At 35.6% G+C, this 13,804-nt stretch overlaps 4 non-coding genes across 4 annotated transcripts; all 4 read right to left on the bottom strand.

The window, feature by feature from the left end:
• Nucleotides 1–5,432: 5,432 nt before the first annotated feature.
• Trnar-ucu (transfer RNA arginine (anticodon UCU)) lies at nt 5,433–5,505 on the bottom strand. The gene has a single exon. It is a non-coding gene; the product is annotated as a tRNA-Arg (tRNA).
• Nucleotides 5,506–8,084: 2,579 nt separating this feature from the next.
• On the bottom strand, nt 8,085–8,157 carry Trnar-ucu (transfer RNA arginine (anticodon UCU)). The gene has a single exon. It is a non-coding gene; the product is annotated as a tRNA-Arg (tRNA).
• A 2,580-nt stretch (nt 8,158–10,737) lies between these two features.
• On the bottom strand, nt 10,738–10,810 carry Trnar-ucu (transfer RNA arginine (anticodon UCU)). Its single transcript has one exon. It is a non-coding gene; the product is annotated as a tRNA-Arg (tRNA).
• A 2,578-nt stretch (nt 10,811–13,388) lies between these two features.
• Nucleotides 13,389–13,461, bottom strand: Trnar-ucu (transfer RNA arginine (anticodon UCU)). The gene has a single exon. It is a non-coding gene; the product is annotated as a tRNA-Arg (tRNA).
• Between the last annotated feature and the right edge of the window lie 343 nt (nt 13,462–13,804).

Here is a 13,804-nt window from a genome sequence, read left to right on the forward strand (position 1 = left end):
CTAATATATCAAAAAAATAAAATCATCAGTTCAGAAAGAGTAAAAGTGTAAAATTCTACTACATAGGTATAATCATGTTGTGAAAGATGTTTGGCTTATTTTGAATTTATTACGACCTTACACGATAAGGTAAATTGGCATGGTTATACTAACATCACCGTGTCCGCCATGACAGATAACGCGAGACTCTCGCCGTGACCCCTTTTCTATATAATGCGTTCCAGACAATATATGGATATTCTACGCTATGTTATGATAAATCAAGTGGCGAGTAATGGCTTCTTGGTGGAATTTCAATGTTGCCGATCAACTGTATTTACTTTAAATGCGCTGAATTTCTCACTCACACCACGTTATATTTTGTAATGCGATTCGTTTACGTTTCAAAACAAGGCCTCAATGGTCTTTAAGGGCACACAAACAAGAGAGGCTGAGAATGGATGTAATTGTTTTTTGAACTAATATGGCGGACGATCTAAACGAAAATATCGGATAAATAAGGTAAACGATATTTTACAAATATTTCTAGAATGATTTGCCCTGCTTTCGGTATTATATAAAAGAACTACTCAATTTATTACATCATATGCAAGAAATATGTTTAAAATCTTGCCTACCCCTACATTAAAATTTCACGTCTGTCTTCAAACGTATGTTCCAAATATTTCAAAAATCCTTGACTAAATCGACAGAGAGAGAGAGAGAGAGAGAGAGAGAGAGAGAGACATTATGACTTGTATGTCTTGAAATGAAGCTTTGACAGTTTTATGTTATTGAAAATAGAACTCACCATTTGTACTATTGAAGAATACTCTCTCTCTCTCTCTCTCTCTCTCTGTGTTTTTGTGTGACGGACACATTTTAAAGTACAGCCCTCAAATGGAATATGACTGAGTTTCAATGTTATTTCTGAACATTTTAGCGTTTCAAAATTATCGTAAAAGATGGACATAAACCGTAACCGCTGACAGGATCGTTCCCGTTTCGATTGAATTAAATCGACTGACTTTAAATTATCTCCATCACCGCATGATCTCCAATGAAATTTCGTTCTTTAAACAGTTCACAGCTAAATTGCTTGTGTTTTGTTCCTCAATCTCTGGATATCGAACTTTCAACAAACGTTCTGCCAAATGAATAAACGAAATCTCAGTAATCGACATAGAAAATGGAACTTGCAGCATAAAGAGTTAGATTCAAGAAGTGAATTAAGAATTCTCGACATACGACATTGAAATGTCAAACGCTGCTGTGTAATTCAAACAACATAATGTAAAAATTCGACCAGGAAAATGAAATAGAATTTTAAGGACAAGTAACTGGATTGAGCTCGTGAAAGTGGAATTCTCGACACATGACAATACAATTTCAACTGCAACGTTCCCGTCAGACCATCGTTTTTCCGCTACGGCACTGTACCTCAGTCTATTCAGTTGAACGACAATTTAGCCTCTTTTATTAGAATAGATGTCGGTTCCATCAACGCAATTCCTCGCGGATAAACTTTCTTAAAATTATTTGACATTATATTAGGTTACTCAGAACATATTAAACATTTACCACAAAGGGATATCTACATCAATATATCCTGAAATTGTTAAAGGCACGATATTTCATGCATGAAGGCATCCTCAAACTACGCATATTTCACCATATATATACTAAAAAGTATTGCATATCTTAGTATTAAAATCAACATCAAAATTAGTGTTACTGGCCCGTAACAATATCGACAGCCACGGTATGTCCTGCCTTATATATGGTATCACGGTACCAATTGTTTTTCCATATACCTCAATGCTAATGTTTTGTGAAATAAATATACTTTCTGTCCTACTTGGGCATGCATGTCACACGCTGTCATATAGAACAATGCTAGATTGTCAATTTGACAATGACATAACCAGGTACTCCATTGCATTTAAGAGAGATAACTCTACTGGAACTAGACAGGGGTAAGAGTTATCTAGTCACAACAAGCACATTTTCAGTCATGTGTACCATATTTTAAAAAAATCATAAAAAATACAAAATATGATCTAGATAGAAATTAACACAAACTCACATGTTGCCAAGAGGCTCAACTTTTTTTTAAGCCAAACAGAAAGCACAAGTCTTACATAATGCACCAATCACAGCTAGTTTTGTTCTTTAATTCTGAATACAATGTTCCATACACCTTAAGCTCCGCCCACCTGGACTTGCGCAATTGGTACCGTTATACCTATAGCAAACCTTAATTTTTCCAATAATCTGTGAAATAGTTCGGGACTGTATAAGTAACAAATATACTTAGTCTCACTTGTGAAAAACAATTTGATGAGGTACTAACCTATGTCTTATATGAATGTGTATAGAAATGTCATTGAGCTGTTTGAACTATTGTTTTCATACTTTTGCTTCACCATCAAAATCATCTTTTGAAATAAAATGAATTCTTTCAACTATGAGTTCTATCTTATTCATATCAGCAATTATTGAACTTCACATAGGTGATATGGGATAAATCACATTATATCATATTATGTAATAACTAGGTCAAAGGTCAATGTACCAAATAGTATGCACCTGTCCTACTTCAAAATGTACAATTCACCTAAAAGAAAGGAATTTATATTTGTTTGGTAGGTGCAGAACTTAACATCAGAGACAGGTGGACATGACCCAATCTTATTATAAAGTATAAGCTTTGACCACTTTACACTATCTACAGATACAAGAGGTCACTAACCACCAGTCCTCACACAAAGGTCCACCTACCCATCCTCTTTGTAACACAAATAGTAAGCTTTCCTCCTTTGTAATGTGAATAAAATTGTTTCAATAAGCCAGTCAGTCACCAAATATAGTAAATCGCAGCTTCTAAGTGGTTATGTTTGGATTGGGAGGTGAAATTAGGGGAATAAAATACAGAAAAATGCCAAATATAAACACTAAGTATAGCACATCAAATGGAGTTAAAAACAGGAGGAAAGTGTTTATCTAAAAGGGAGTGGTAGCTTATGATAAAGGAATTAAAGGTGGCAAAGTCAGCAATGCGAAAAATGAGAAGTGAAAGTTTGATGACCTTACCTTGGACAAATATATGGGGCAGGGCCCAACAGGTCCAAGGACAGCCCAAAGGCAACTGTGCTATAACATCCCTTACAGGACCCAAATTTCAAGTGAAGTTGTGTTCATTTCCATCTAATATAAAAGGGTGAATAATTTAGATAATATAGATACATATAAAGTATATTTCTTCTACATAAGAATTTAATAATAATTGGCATAAGATAGAGAGAAACTTATCTCAGAGCCAAGCAGAACATACCTTATCAGTTTTTAAACTTGTAAACTTTACTGTGAGAAATTATCAAATTGCTTCTACTTACATTTGCATCAAGATTGAGGGCTAATATAATACTTCACAAATCTTCTCTTTATTTTCATAATCAGTCACTGAAAATGTGAGATTTTATTTCCTTGAAATGTTATGACTGGTGTAAGGGAGATAACTGAATGATATACATAAGGTGTGGTAACCTTGAATACATTATCCATGTAATATAGATGAGTTCATCAACAACCTGTATTAACTTCATTGCAATTAAATTATCTCAAAATACATTACTGACAAAGTGAGAACCTAACATTTAGACTCCTATGTTTAGTGGAGACCTCAAGAGTCATGTAATTTTAATTTCTAAGATGACGCAGCTCTTTCATATCACATAGTTCATATTTTCTACAATGCCGGCATGTAGAGTGCAGCCTTCCATAACCATGCAGATATCATCTCATGCCAATTTGGATTCTTGCGATGGGATGCAAAGTTTCAAGAACAGTGTGGATTTGAATGGAATGAATACGCACTGTGTGACTAAAATGGTTATCATTCTGTAATGTTGGACCAAACATGGAAATTCCACAGGAGCAGCTTGACAGAAAGAAATAGGATTAATTGAAAGTCAATAGTAGATTATAATTGGGCTTATATAAGTGCCAATGGGAAATGCTGACTTAAGGAAACTGTTCTTGTTTGTTGGTATTCACTGCTACTTCAACAAAAGGGAATGCAAGAGAACTGAACTAACTACATGAACAATTTCAAAGCAGGAGAGTGTAAAAAAAAAAAAGGGACAATTAGAGCAGGACAATTCAAATCAAAATGGGAAGGAATACCAAATCCTTAATAAATTACCTAAAACTTACTCATGCCAGAACATCCCACATGATACAAGTGATCTATTTACAAGTGTACTTAGAATGTTCTCTATCCTGGTTTATGGCATGCCTTACAAGAACAAGATAGTTGTTTTTGTACACATGATTTTTCATCTTTTGCAGGTACAATAGCCAATATTTGGCCAAAATCAACTATATTATGTTTCCATAACTTATTTTGTTGCATGCATTCCAATCTAGGAGGTAACAGCACATACATAAAGGCATCAGGTAACACAAGTCTATATCTATCATAGCTATAGTTATCAAAAGTCCCCATCCAAAGCCATCTTGTGCTATTTTCTAAAGATTTCATACATTTTATTCTTAAAGAACTTTCAATATTTGACCAAAAGTGTTCAGCATACATTTGTTTTCCTACATCAAACTAGTATAGTTCATAAATGCCGCCCACATGTATGCGTTTCTATGGAAACACTGTGAGGCTATTCTTTCCTTTAGGTATCACGGTACCAATTGTTTTTCCATATACCTCAATGCTAATGTTTTGTGAAATAAATATACTTTCTGTCCTACTTGGGCATGCATGTCACACGCTGTCATATAGAACAATGCTAGATTGTCAATTTGACAATGACATAACCAGGTACTCCATTGCATTTAAGAGAGATAACTCTACTGGAACTAGACAGGGGTAAGAGTTATCTAGTCACAACAAGCACATTTTCAGTCATGTGTACCATATTTTAAAAAAATCATAAAAAATACAAAATATGATCTAGATAGAAATTAACACAAACTCACATGTTGCCAAGAGGCTCAACTTTTTTTTAAGCCAAACAGAAAGCACAAGTCTTACATAATGCACCAATCACAGCTAGTTTTGTTCTTTAATTCTGAATACAATGTTCCATACACCTTAAGCTCCGCCCACCTGGACTTGAGCAATTGGTACCGTTATACCATATGCGTTATCTTGCGAAAAAATTATTTGATATATCTTTTGACGCAAAATTACAGCATAGGGAAAGAGGTGTATACACCCTCGCGTCACTAGCATCATGACACTGAAAAAGGAAATTGACAAATAACATCTGAAATCTTTCAAGCTGTTCCTAACTATATGTAAAACACAACAATCCTTTCATACAAACGTAGCACTGACAACGTTTGGTATCCAACTGGTAGTTTCGGGAGATTTAGGGGCTTAAGAATACCTGCTTCCTGCATGCACAGATGGATATGTAGTGTGACGCAAAATGGTACATCCCTGGCGGGATTCGAACCCGCGACCTCTGGATTAGAAGTCCAGCGCGCTATCCACTGCGCTACAGGGACGTTACATCCTACTTTTCTTCGTTCATTTCTAGTTTATTTAGCGCCATAAAGATGAAGTAATATGAAGTGACATGGTTAAAAGATGATGAGAGAGTTAAGTCAATTTATAGAATAACACTGAAGTCAATTCTTCCATCGAATGACTGTACGCTGGAACATGATCACGGTAACGAGGGTTATAGGGATAAATGGGTACATATGATGTTGTCATATAGCTAGCATACACTGTATAAGGAGTAATGGAAATTAAAAAAGTGATTACAAATCTATAACTAAAGAAGCATTTCATGTGTAGGCAAGACTGGGAAAATAAATAGAGGTATAACTTTGGATATAAAGGCATCCTACGGCTTCATGTTCCGAAAGCCCCACCCAAGGACACAACACAGGGGTATGAGTGCCAATAGGACTAGTAGAGAATATAAGTATATTATATTGTGAATCAGAGGTGAATTGGACAAGGGGTCACTTAGCTACGATGTCGTAGCATCAACTTGATTTATTATGGTTGAGGGTACGAACTGATCCCATATCATCTAATATATCAAAAAAATAAAATCATCAGTTCAGAAAGAGTAAAAGTGTAAAATTCTACTACATAGGTATAATCATGTTGTGAAAGATGTTTGGCTTATTTTGAATTTATTACGACCTTACACGATAAGGTAAATTGGCATGGTTATACTAACATCACCGTGTCCGCCATGACAGATAACGCGAGACTCTCGCCGTGACCCCTTTTCTATATAATGCGTTCCAGACAATATATGGATATTCTACGCTATGTTATGATAAATCAAGTGGCGAGTAATGGCTTCTTGGTGGAATTTCAATGTTGCCGATCAACTGTATTTACTTTAAATGCGCTGAATTTCTCACTCACACCACGTTATATTTTGTAATGCGATTCGTTTACGTTTCAAAACAAGGCCTCAATGGTCTTTAAGGGCACACAAACAAGAGAGGCTGAGAATGGATGTAATTATTTTTTGAACTAATATGGCGGACGATCTAAACGAAAATATCGGATAAATAAGGTAAACGATATTTTACAAATATTTCTAGAATGATTTGCCCTGCTTTCGGTATTATATAAAAGAACTACTCAATTTATTACATCATATGCAAGAAATATGTTTAAAATCTTGCCTACCCCTACATTAAAATTTCACGTCTGTCTTCAAACGTATGTTCCAAATATTTCAAAAATCCTTGACTAAATTGACAGAGAGAGAGAGAGAGATATTATGACTTGTATGTCTTGAAATGATGCTTTGACAGTTTTATGTTATTGAAAATAGAACTCACCATTTGTACTATTGAAGAAGACTCTCTCTCTCTCTCTCCCTCTCTCTCTCTCTGTTTTTGTGTGACGGACACATTTTAAAGTACAGCCCTCAAATGGAATATGACTGAGTTTCAATGTTATTTCTGAACATTTTAACGTTACAAAATTATCGTAAAATATGGACATAAACCGTAACCGCTGACAGGATCGTTCCCGTTTCGATTGAATTAAATCGACTGACTTTAAATTATCTCCATCACCGCATGATCTCCAATGAAATTTCGTTCTTTAAACAGTTCACAGCTAAATTGCTTGTGTTTTGTTCCTCAATCTCTGGATATCGAACTTTCAACAAACGTTCTGCCAAATGAATAAACGAAATCTCAGTAATCGACATATAAAATGGAACTTGCAGCATAAAGAGTTAGATTCAAGAAGTGAATTAAGAATTCTCGACATACGACATTGAAATGTCAAACGCTGCTGTGTAATTCAAACAACATAATGTAAAAATTCGACCAGGAAAATGAAATAGAATTTTAAGGACAAGTAACTGGATTGAGCTCGTGAAAGTGGAATTCTCGACACATGACAATACAAATTCAACTGCAACGTTCCCGTCAGACCATCGTTTTTCCGCTACGGCACTGTACCTCAGTCTATTCAGTTGAAAGACAATTTAGCCTCCTTTATTAGAATAGATGTCGGTTCCATCAACGCAATTCCTCGCGGATAAACTTTCTTAAAATTATATGACATTATATTAGGTTACTCAGAACATATTAAACACTTACCACAAACGGATATCTACATTAATATATCCTGAAATTGTTAAAGGCACGATATTTCATACATGAAGGCATCCTCAAACTACGCATATTTCACCATATATATACTAAAAAGTATTACATATCTTAGTATTAAAATCAACATCAAAATAAGTGTTACTGGCCCGTAACAATATCGACAGCCACGGTATGTCCTGCCTTATATATGCGTTATCTTGCGAAAAAATTATTTGATATATCTTTTGACGCAAAATTACAGCATAGGGAAAGAGGTGTATACACCCTCGCGTCACTAGCATCATGACACTGAAAAAGGAAATTGACAAATAACATCTGAAATCTTTCAAGCTGTTCCTAACTATATGTAAAACACAACAATCCTTTCATACAAACGTAGCACTGACAACGTTTGGTATCCAACTGGTAGTTTCGGGAGATTTAGGGGCTTAAGAATACCTGCTTCCTGCATGCACAGATGGATATGTAGTGTGACGCAAATGGTACATCCCTGGCGGGATTCGAACCCGCGACCTCTGGATTAGAAGTCCAGCGCGCTATCCACTGCGCTACAGGGACGTTACATCCTACTTTTCTTCGTTCATTTCTAGTTTATTTAGCGCCATAAAGATGAAGTAATATGAAGTGACATGGTTAAAAGATGATGAGAGAGTTAAGTCAATTTATAGAATAACACTGAAGTCAATTCTTCCATCGAATGACTGTACGCTGGAACATGATCACGGTAACGAGGGTTATAGGGATAAATGGGTACATATGATGTTGTCATATAGCTAGCATACACTGTATAAGGAGTAATGGAAATTAAAAAAGTGATTACAAATCTATAACTAAAGAAGCATTTCATGTGTAGGCAAGACTGGGAAAATAAATAGAGGTATAACTTTGGATATAAAGGCATCCTACGGCTTCATGTTCCGAAAGCCCCACCCAAGGACACAACACAGGGGTATGAGTGCCAATAGGACTAGTAGAGAATATAAGTATATTATATTGTGAATCAGAGGTGAATTGGACAAGGGGTCACTTAGCTACGATGTCGTAGCATCAACTTGATTTATTATGGTTGAGGGTACGAACTGATCCCATATCATCTAATATATCAAAAAAATAAAATCATCAGTTCAGAAAGAGTAAAAGTGTAAAATTCTACTACATAGGTATAATCATGTTGTGAAAGATGTTTGGCTTATTTTGAATTTATTACGACCTTACACGATAAGGTAAATTGGCATGGTTATACTAACATCACCGTGTCCGCCATGACAGATAACGCGAGACTCTCGCCGTGACCCCTTTTCTATATAATGCGTTCCAGACAATATATGGATATTCTACGCTATGTTATGATAAATCAAGTGGCGAGTAATGGCTTCTTGGTGGAATTTCAATGTTGCCGATCAACTGTATTTACTTTAAATGCGCTGAATTTCTCACTCACACCACGTTATATTTTGTAATGCGATTCGTTTACGTTTCAAAACAAGGCCTCAATGGTCTTTAAGGGCACACAAACAAGAGAGGCTGAGAATGGATGTAATTATTTTTTGAACTAATATGGCGGACGATCTAAACGAAAATATCGGATAAATAAGGTAAACGATATTTTACAAATATTTCTAGAATGATTTGCCCTGCTTTCGGTATTATATAAAAGAACTACTCAATTTATTACATCATATGCAAGAAATATGTTTAAAATCTTGCCTACCCCTACATTAAAATTTCACGTCTGTCTTCAAACGTATGTTCCAAATATTTCAAAAATCCTTGACTAAATTGACAGAGAGAGAGAGAGAGATATTATGACTTGTATGTCTTGAAATGATGCTTTGACAGTTTTATGTTATTGAAAATAGAACTCACCATTTGTACTATTGAAGAAGACTCTCTCTCTCTCTCTCCCTCTCTCTCTCTCTGTTTTTGTGTGACGGACACATTTTAAAGTACAGCCCTCAAATGGAATATGACTGAGTTTCAATGTTATTTCTGAACATTTTAACGTTACAAAATTATCGTAAAATATGGACATAAACCGTAACCGCTGACAGGATCGTTCCCGTTTCGATTGAATTAAATCGACTGACTTTAAATTATCTCCATCACCGCATGATCTCCAATGAAATTTCGTTCTTTAAACAGTTCACAGCTAAATTGCTTGTGTTTTGTTCCTCAATCTCTGGATATCGAACTTTCAACAAACGTTCTGCCAAATGAATAAACGAAATCTCAGTAATCGACATATAAAATGGAACTTGCAGCATAAAGAGTTAGATTCAAGAAGTGAATTAAGAATTCTCGACATACGACATTGAAATGTCAAACGCTGCTGTGTAATTCAAACAACATAATGTAAAAATTCGACCAGGAAAATGAAATAGAATTTTAAGGACAAGTAACTGGATTGAGCTCGTGAAAGTGGAATTCTCGACACATGACAATACAAATTCAACTGCAACGTTCCCGTCAGACCATCGTTTTTCCGCTACGGCACTGTACCTCAGTCTATTCAGTTGAAAGACAATTTAGCCTCCTTTATTAGAATAGATGTCGGTTCCATCAACGCAATTCCTCGCGGATAAACTTTCTTAAAATTATATGACATTATATTAGGTTACTCAGAACATATTAAACACTTACCACAAACGGATATCTACATTAATATATCCTGAAATTGTTAAAGGCACGATATTTCATACATGAAGGCATCCTCAAACTACGCATATTTCACCATATATATACTAAAAAGTATTACATATCTTAGTATTAAAATCAACATCAAAATAAGTGTTACTGGCCCGTAACAATATCGACAGCCACGGTATGTCCTGCCTTATATATGCGTTATCTTGCGAAAAAATTATTTGATATATCTTTTGACGCAAAATTACAGCATAGGGAAAGAGGTGTATACACCCTCGCGTCACTAGCATCATGACACTGAAAAAGGAAATTGACAAATAACATCTGAAATCTTTCAAGCTGTTCCTAACTATATGTAAAACACAACAATCCTTTCATACAAACGTAGCACTGACAACGTTTGGTATCCAACTGGTAGTTTCGGGAGATTTAGGGGCTTAAGAATACCTGCTTCCTGCATGCACAGATGGATATGTAGTGTGACGCAAAATGGTACATCCCTGGCGGGATTCGAACCCGCGACCTCTGGATTAGAAGTCCAGCGCGCTATCCACTGCGCTACAGGGACGTTACATCCTACTTTTCTTCGTTCATTTCTAGTTTATTTAGCGCCATAAAGATGAAGTAATATGAAGTGACATGGTTAAAAGATGATGAGAGAGTTAAGTCAATTTATAGAATAACACTGAAGTCAATTCTTCCATCGAATGACTGTACGCTGGAACATGATCACGGTAACGAGGGTTATAGGGATAAATGGGTACATATGATGTTGTCATATAGCTAGCATACACTGTATAAGGAGTAATGGAAATTAAAAAAGTGATTACAAATCTATAACTAAAGAAGCATTTCATGTGTAGGCAAGACTGGGAAAATAAATAGAGGTATAACTTTGGATATAAAGGCATCCTACGGCTTCATGTTCCGAAAGCCCCACCCAAGGACACAACACAGGGGTATGAGTGCCAATAGGACTAGTAGAGAATATAAGTATATTATATTGTGAATCAGAGGTGAATTGGACAAGGGGTCACTTAGCTACGATGTCGTAGCATCAACTTGATTTATTATGGTTGAGGGTACGAACTGATCCCATATCATCTAATATATCAAAAAAATAAAATCATCAGTTCAGAAAGAGTAAAAGTGTAAAATTCTACTACATAGGTATAATCATGTTGTGAAAGATGTTTGGCTTATTTTGAATTTATTACGACCTTACACGATAAGGTAAATTGGCATGGTTATACTAACATCACCGTGTCCGCCATGACAGATAACGCGAGACTCTCGCCGTGACCCCTTTTCTATATAATGCGTTCCAGACAATATATGGATATTCTACGCTATGTTATGATAAATCAAGTGGCGAGTAATGGCTTCTTGGTGGAATTTCAATGTTGCCGATCAACTGTATTTACTTTAAATGCGCTGAATTTCTCACTCACACCACGTTATATTTTGTAATGCGATTCGTTTACGTTTCAAAACAAGGCCTCAATGGTCTTTAAGGGCACACAAACAAGAGAGGCTGAGAATGGATGTAATTATTTTTTGAACTAATATGGCGGACGATCTAAACGAAAATATCGGATAAATAAGGTAAACGATATTTTACAAATATTTCTAGAATGATTTGCCCTGCTTTCGGTATTATATAAAAGAACTACTCAATTTATTACATCATATGCAAGAAATATGTTTAAAATCTTGCCTACCCCTACATTAAAATTTCACGTCTGTCTTCAAACGTATGTTCCAAATATTTCAAAAATCCTTGACTAAATTGACAGAGAGAGAGAGAGATATTATGACTTGTTTGTCTTGAAATGATGCTTTGACAGTTTTATGTTATTGAAAATAGAACTCACCATTTGTACTATTGAAGAAGACTCTCTCTCTCTCTCTCCCTCTCTCTCTCTCTGTTTTTGTGTGACGGACACATTTTAAAGTACAGCCCTCAAATGGAATATGACTGAGTTTCAATGTTATTTCTGAACATTTTAACGTTACAAAATTATCGTAAAATATGGACATAAACCGTAACCGCTGACAGGATCGTTCCCGTTTCGATTGAATTAAATCGACTGACTTTAAATTATCTCCATCACCGCATGATCTCCAATGAAATTTCGTTCTTTAAACAGTTCACAGCTAAATTGCTTGTGTTTTGTTCCTCAATCTCTGGATATCGAACTTTCAACAAACGTTCTGCCAAATGAATAAACGAAATCTCAGTAATCGACATATAAAATGGAACTTGCAGCATAAAGAGTTAGATTCAAGAAGTGAATTAAGAATTCTCGACATACGACATTGAAATGTCAAACGCTGCTGTGTAATTCAAACAACATAATGTAAAAATTCGACCAGGAAAATGAAATAGAATTTTAAGGACAAGTAACTGGATTGAGCTCGTGAAAGTGGAATTCTCGACACATGACAATACAAATTCAACTGCAACGTTCCCGTCAGACCATCGTTTTTCCGCTACGGCACTGTACCTCAGTCCATTCAGTTGAAAGACAATTTAGCCTCCTTTATTAGAATAGATGTCGGTTCCATCAACGCAATTCCTCGCGGATAAACTTTCTTAAAATTATATGACATTATATTAGGTTACTCAGAACATATTAAACACTTACCACAAACGGATATCTACATTAATATATCCTGAAATTGTTAAAGGCACGATATTTCATACATGAAGGCATCCTCAAACTACGCATATTTCACCATATATATACTAAAAAGTATTACATATCTTAGTATTAAAATCAACATCAAAATAAGTGTTACTGGCCCGTAACAATATCGACAGCCACGGTATGTCCTGCCTTATATATGCGTTATCTTGCGAAAAAATTATTTGATATATCTTTTGACGCAAAATTACAGCATAGGGAAAGAGGTGTATACACCCTCGCGTCACTAGCATCATGACACTGAAAAAGGAAATTGACAAATAACATCTGAAATCTTTCAAGCTGTTCCTAACTATATGTAAAACACAACAATCCTTTCATACAAACGTAGCACTGACAACGTTTGGTATCCAACTGGTAGTTTCGGGAGATTTAGGGGCTTAAGAATACCTGCTTCCTGCATGCACATATGGATATGTAGTGTGACGCAAAATGGTACATCCCTGGCGGGATTCGAACCCGCGACCTCTGGATTAGAAGTCCAGCGCGCTATCCACTGCGCTACAGGGACGTTACATCCTACTTTTCTTCGTTCATTTCTAGTTTATTTAGCGCCATAAAGATGAAGTAATATGAAGTGACATGGTTAAAAGATGATGAGAGAGTTAAGTCAATTTATAGAATAACACTGAAGTCAATTCTTCCATCGAATGACTGTACGCTGGAACATGATCACGGTAACGAGGGTTATAGGGATAAATGGGTACATATGATGTTGTCATATAGCTAGCATACACTGTATAAGGAGTAATGGAAATTAAAAAAGTGATTACAAATCTATAACTAAAGAAGCATTTCATGTGTAGGCAAGACTGGGAAAATAAATAGAGGTATAACTTTGGATATAAAGGCAT

Source organism: Sinohyriopsis cumingii, chromosome 11 (genome assembly GCF_028554795.1).
Source record: "Sinohyriopsis cumingii isolate HCF-2022 chromosome 11, ASM2855479v2, whole genome shotgun sequence".
NCBI lineage: Eukaryota > Metazoa > Mollusca > Bivalvia > Unionida > Unionidae > Sinohyriopsis > Sinohyriopsis cumingii.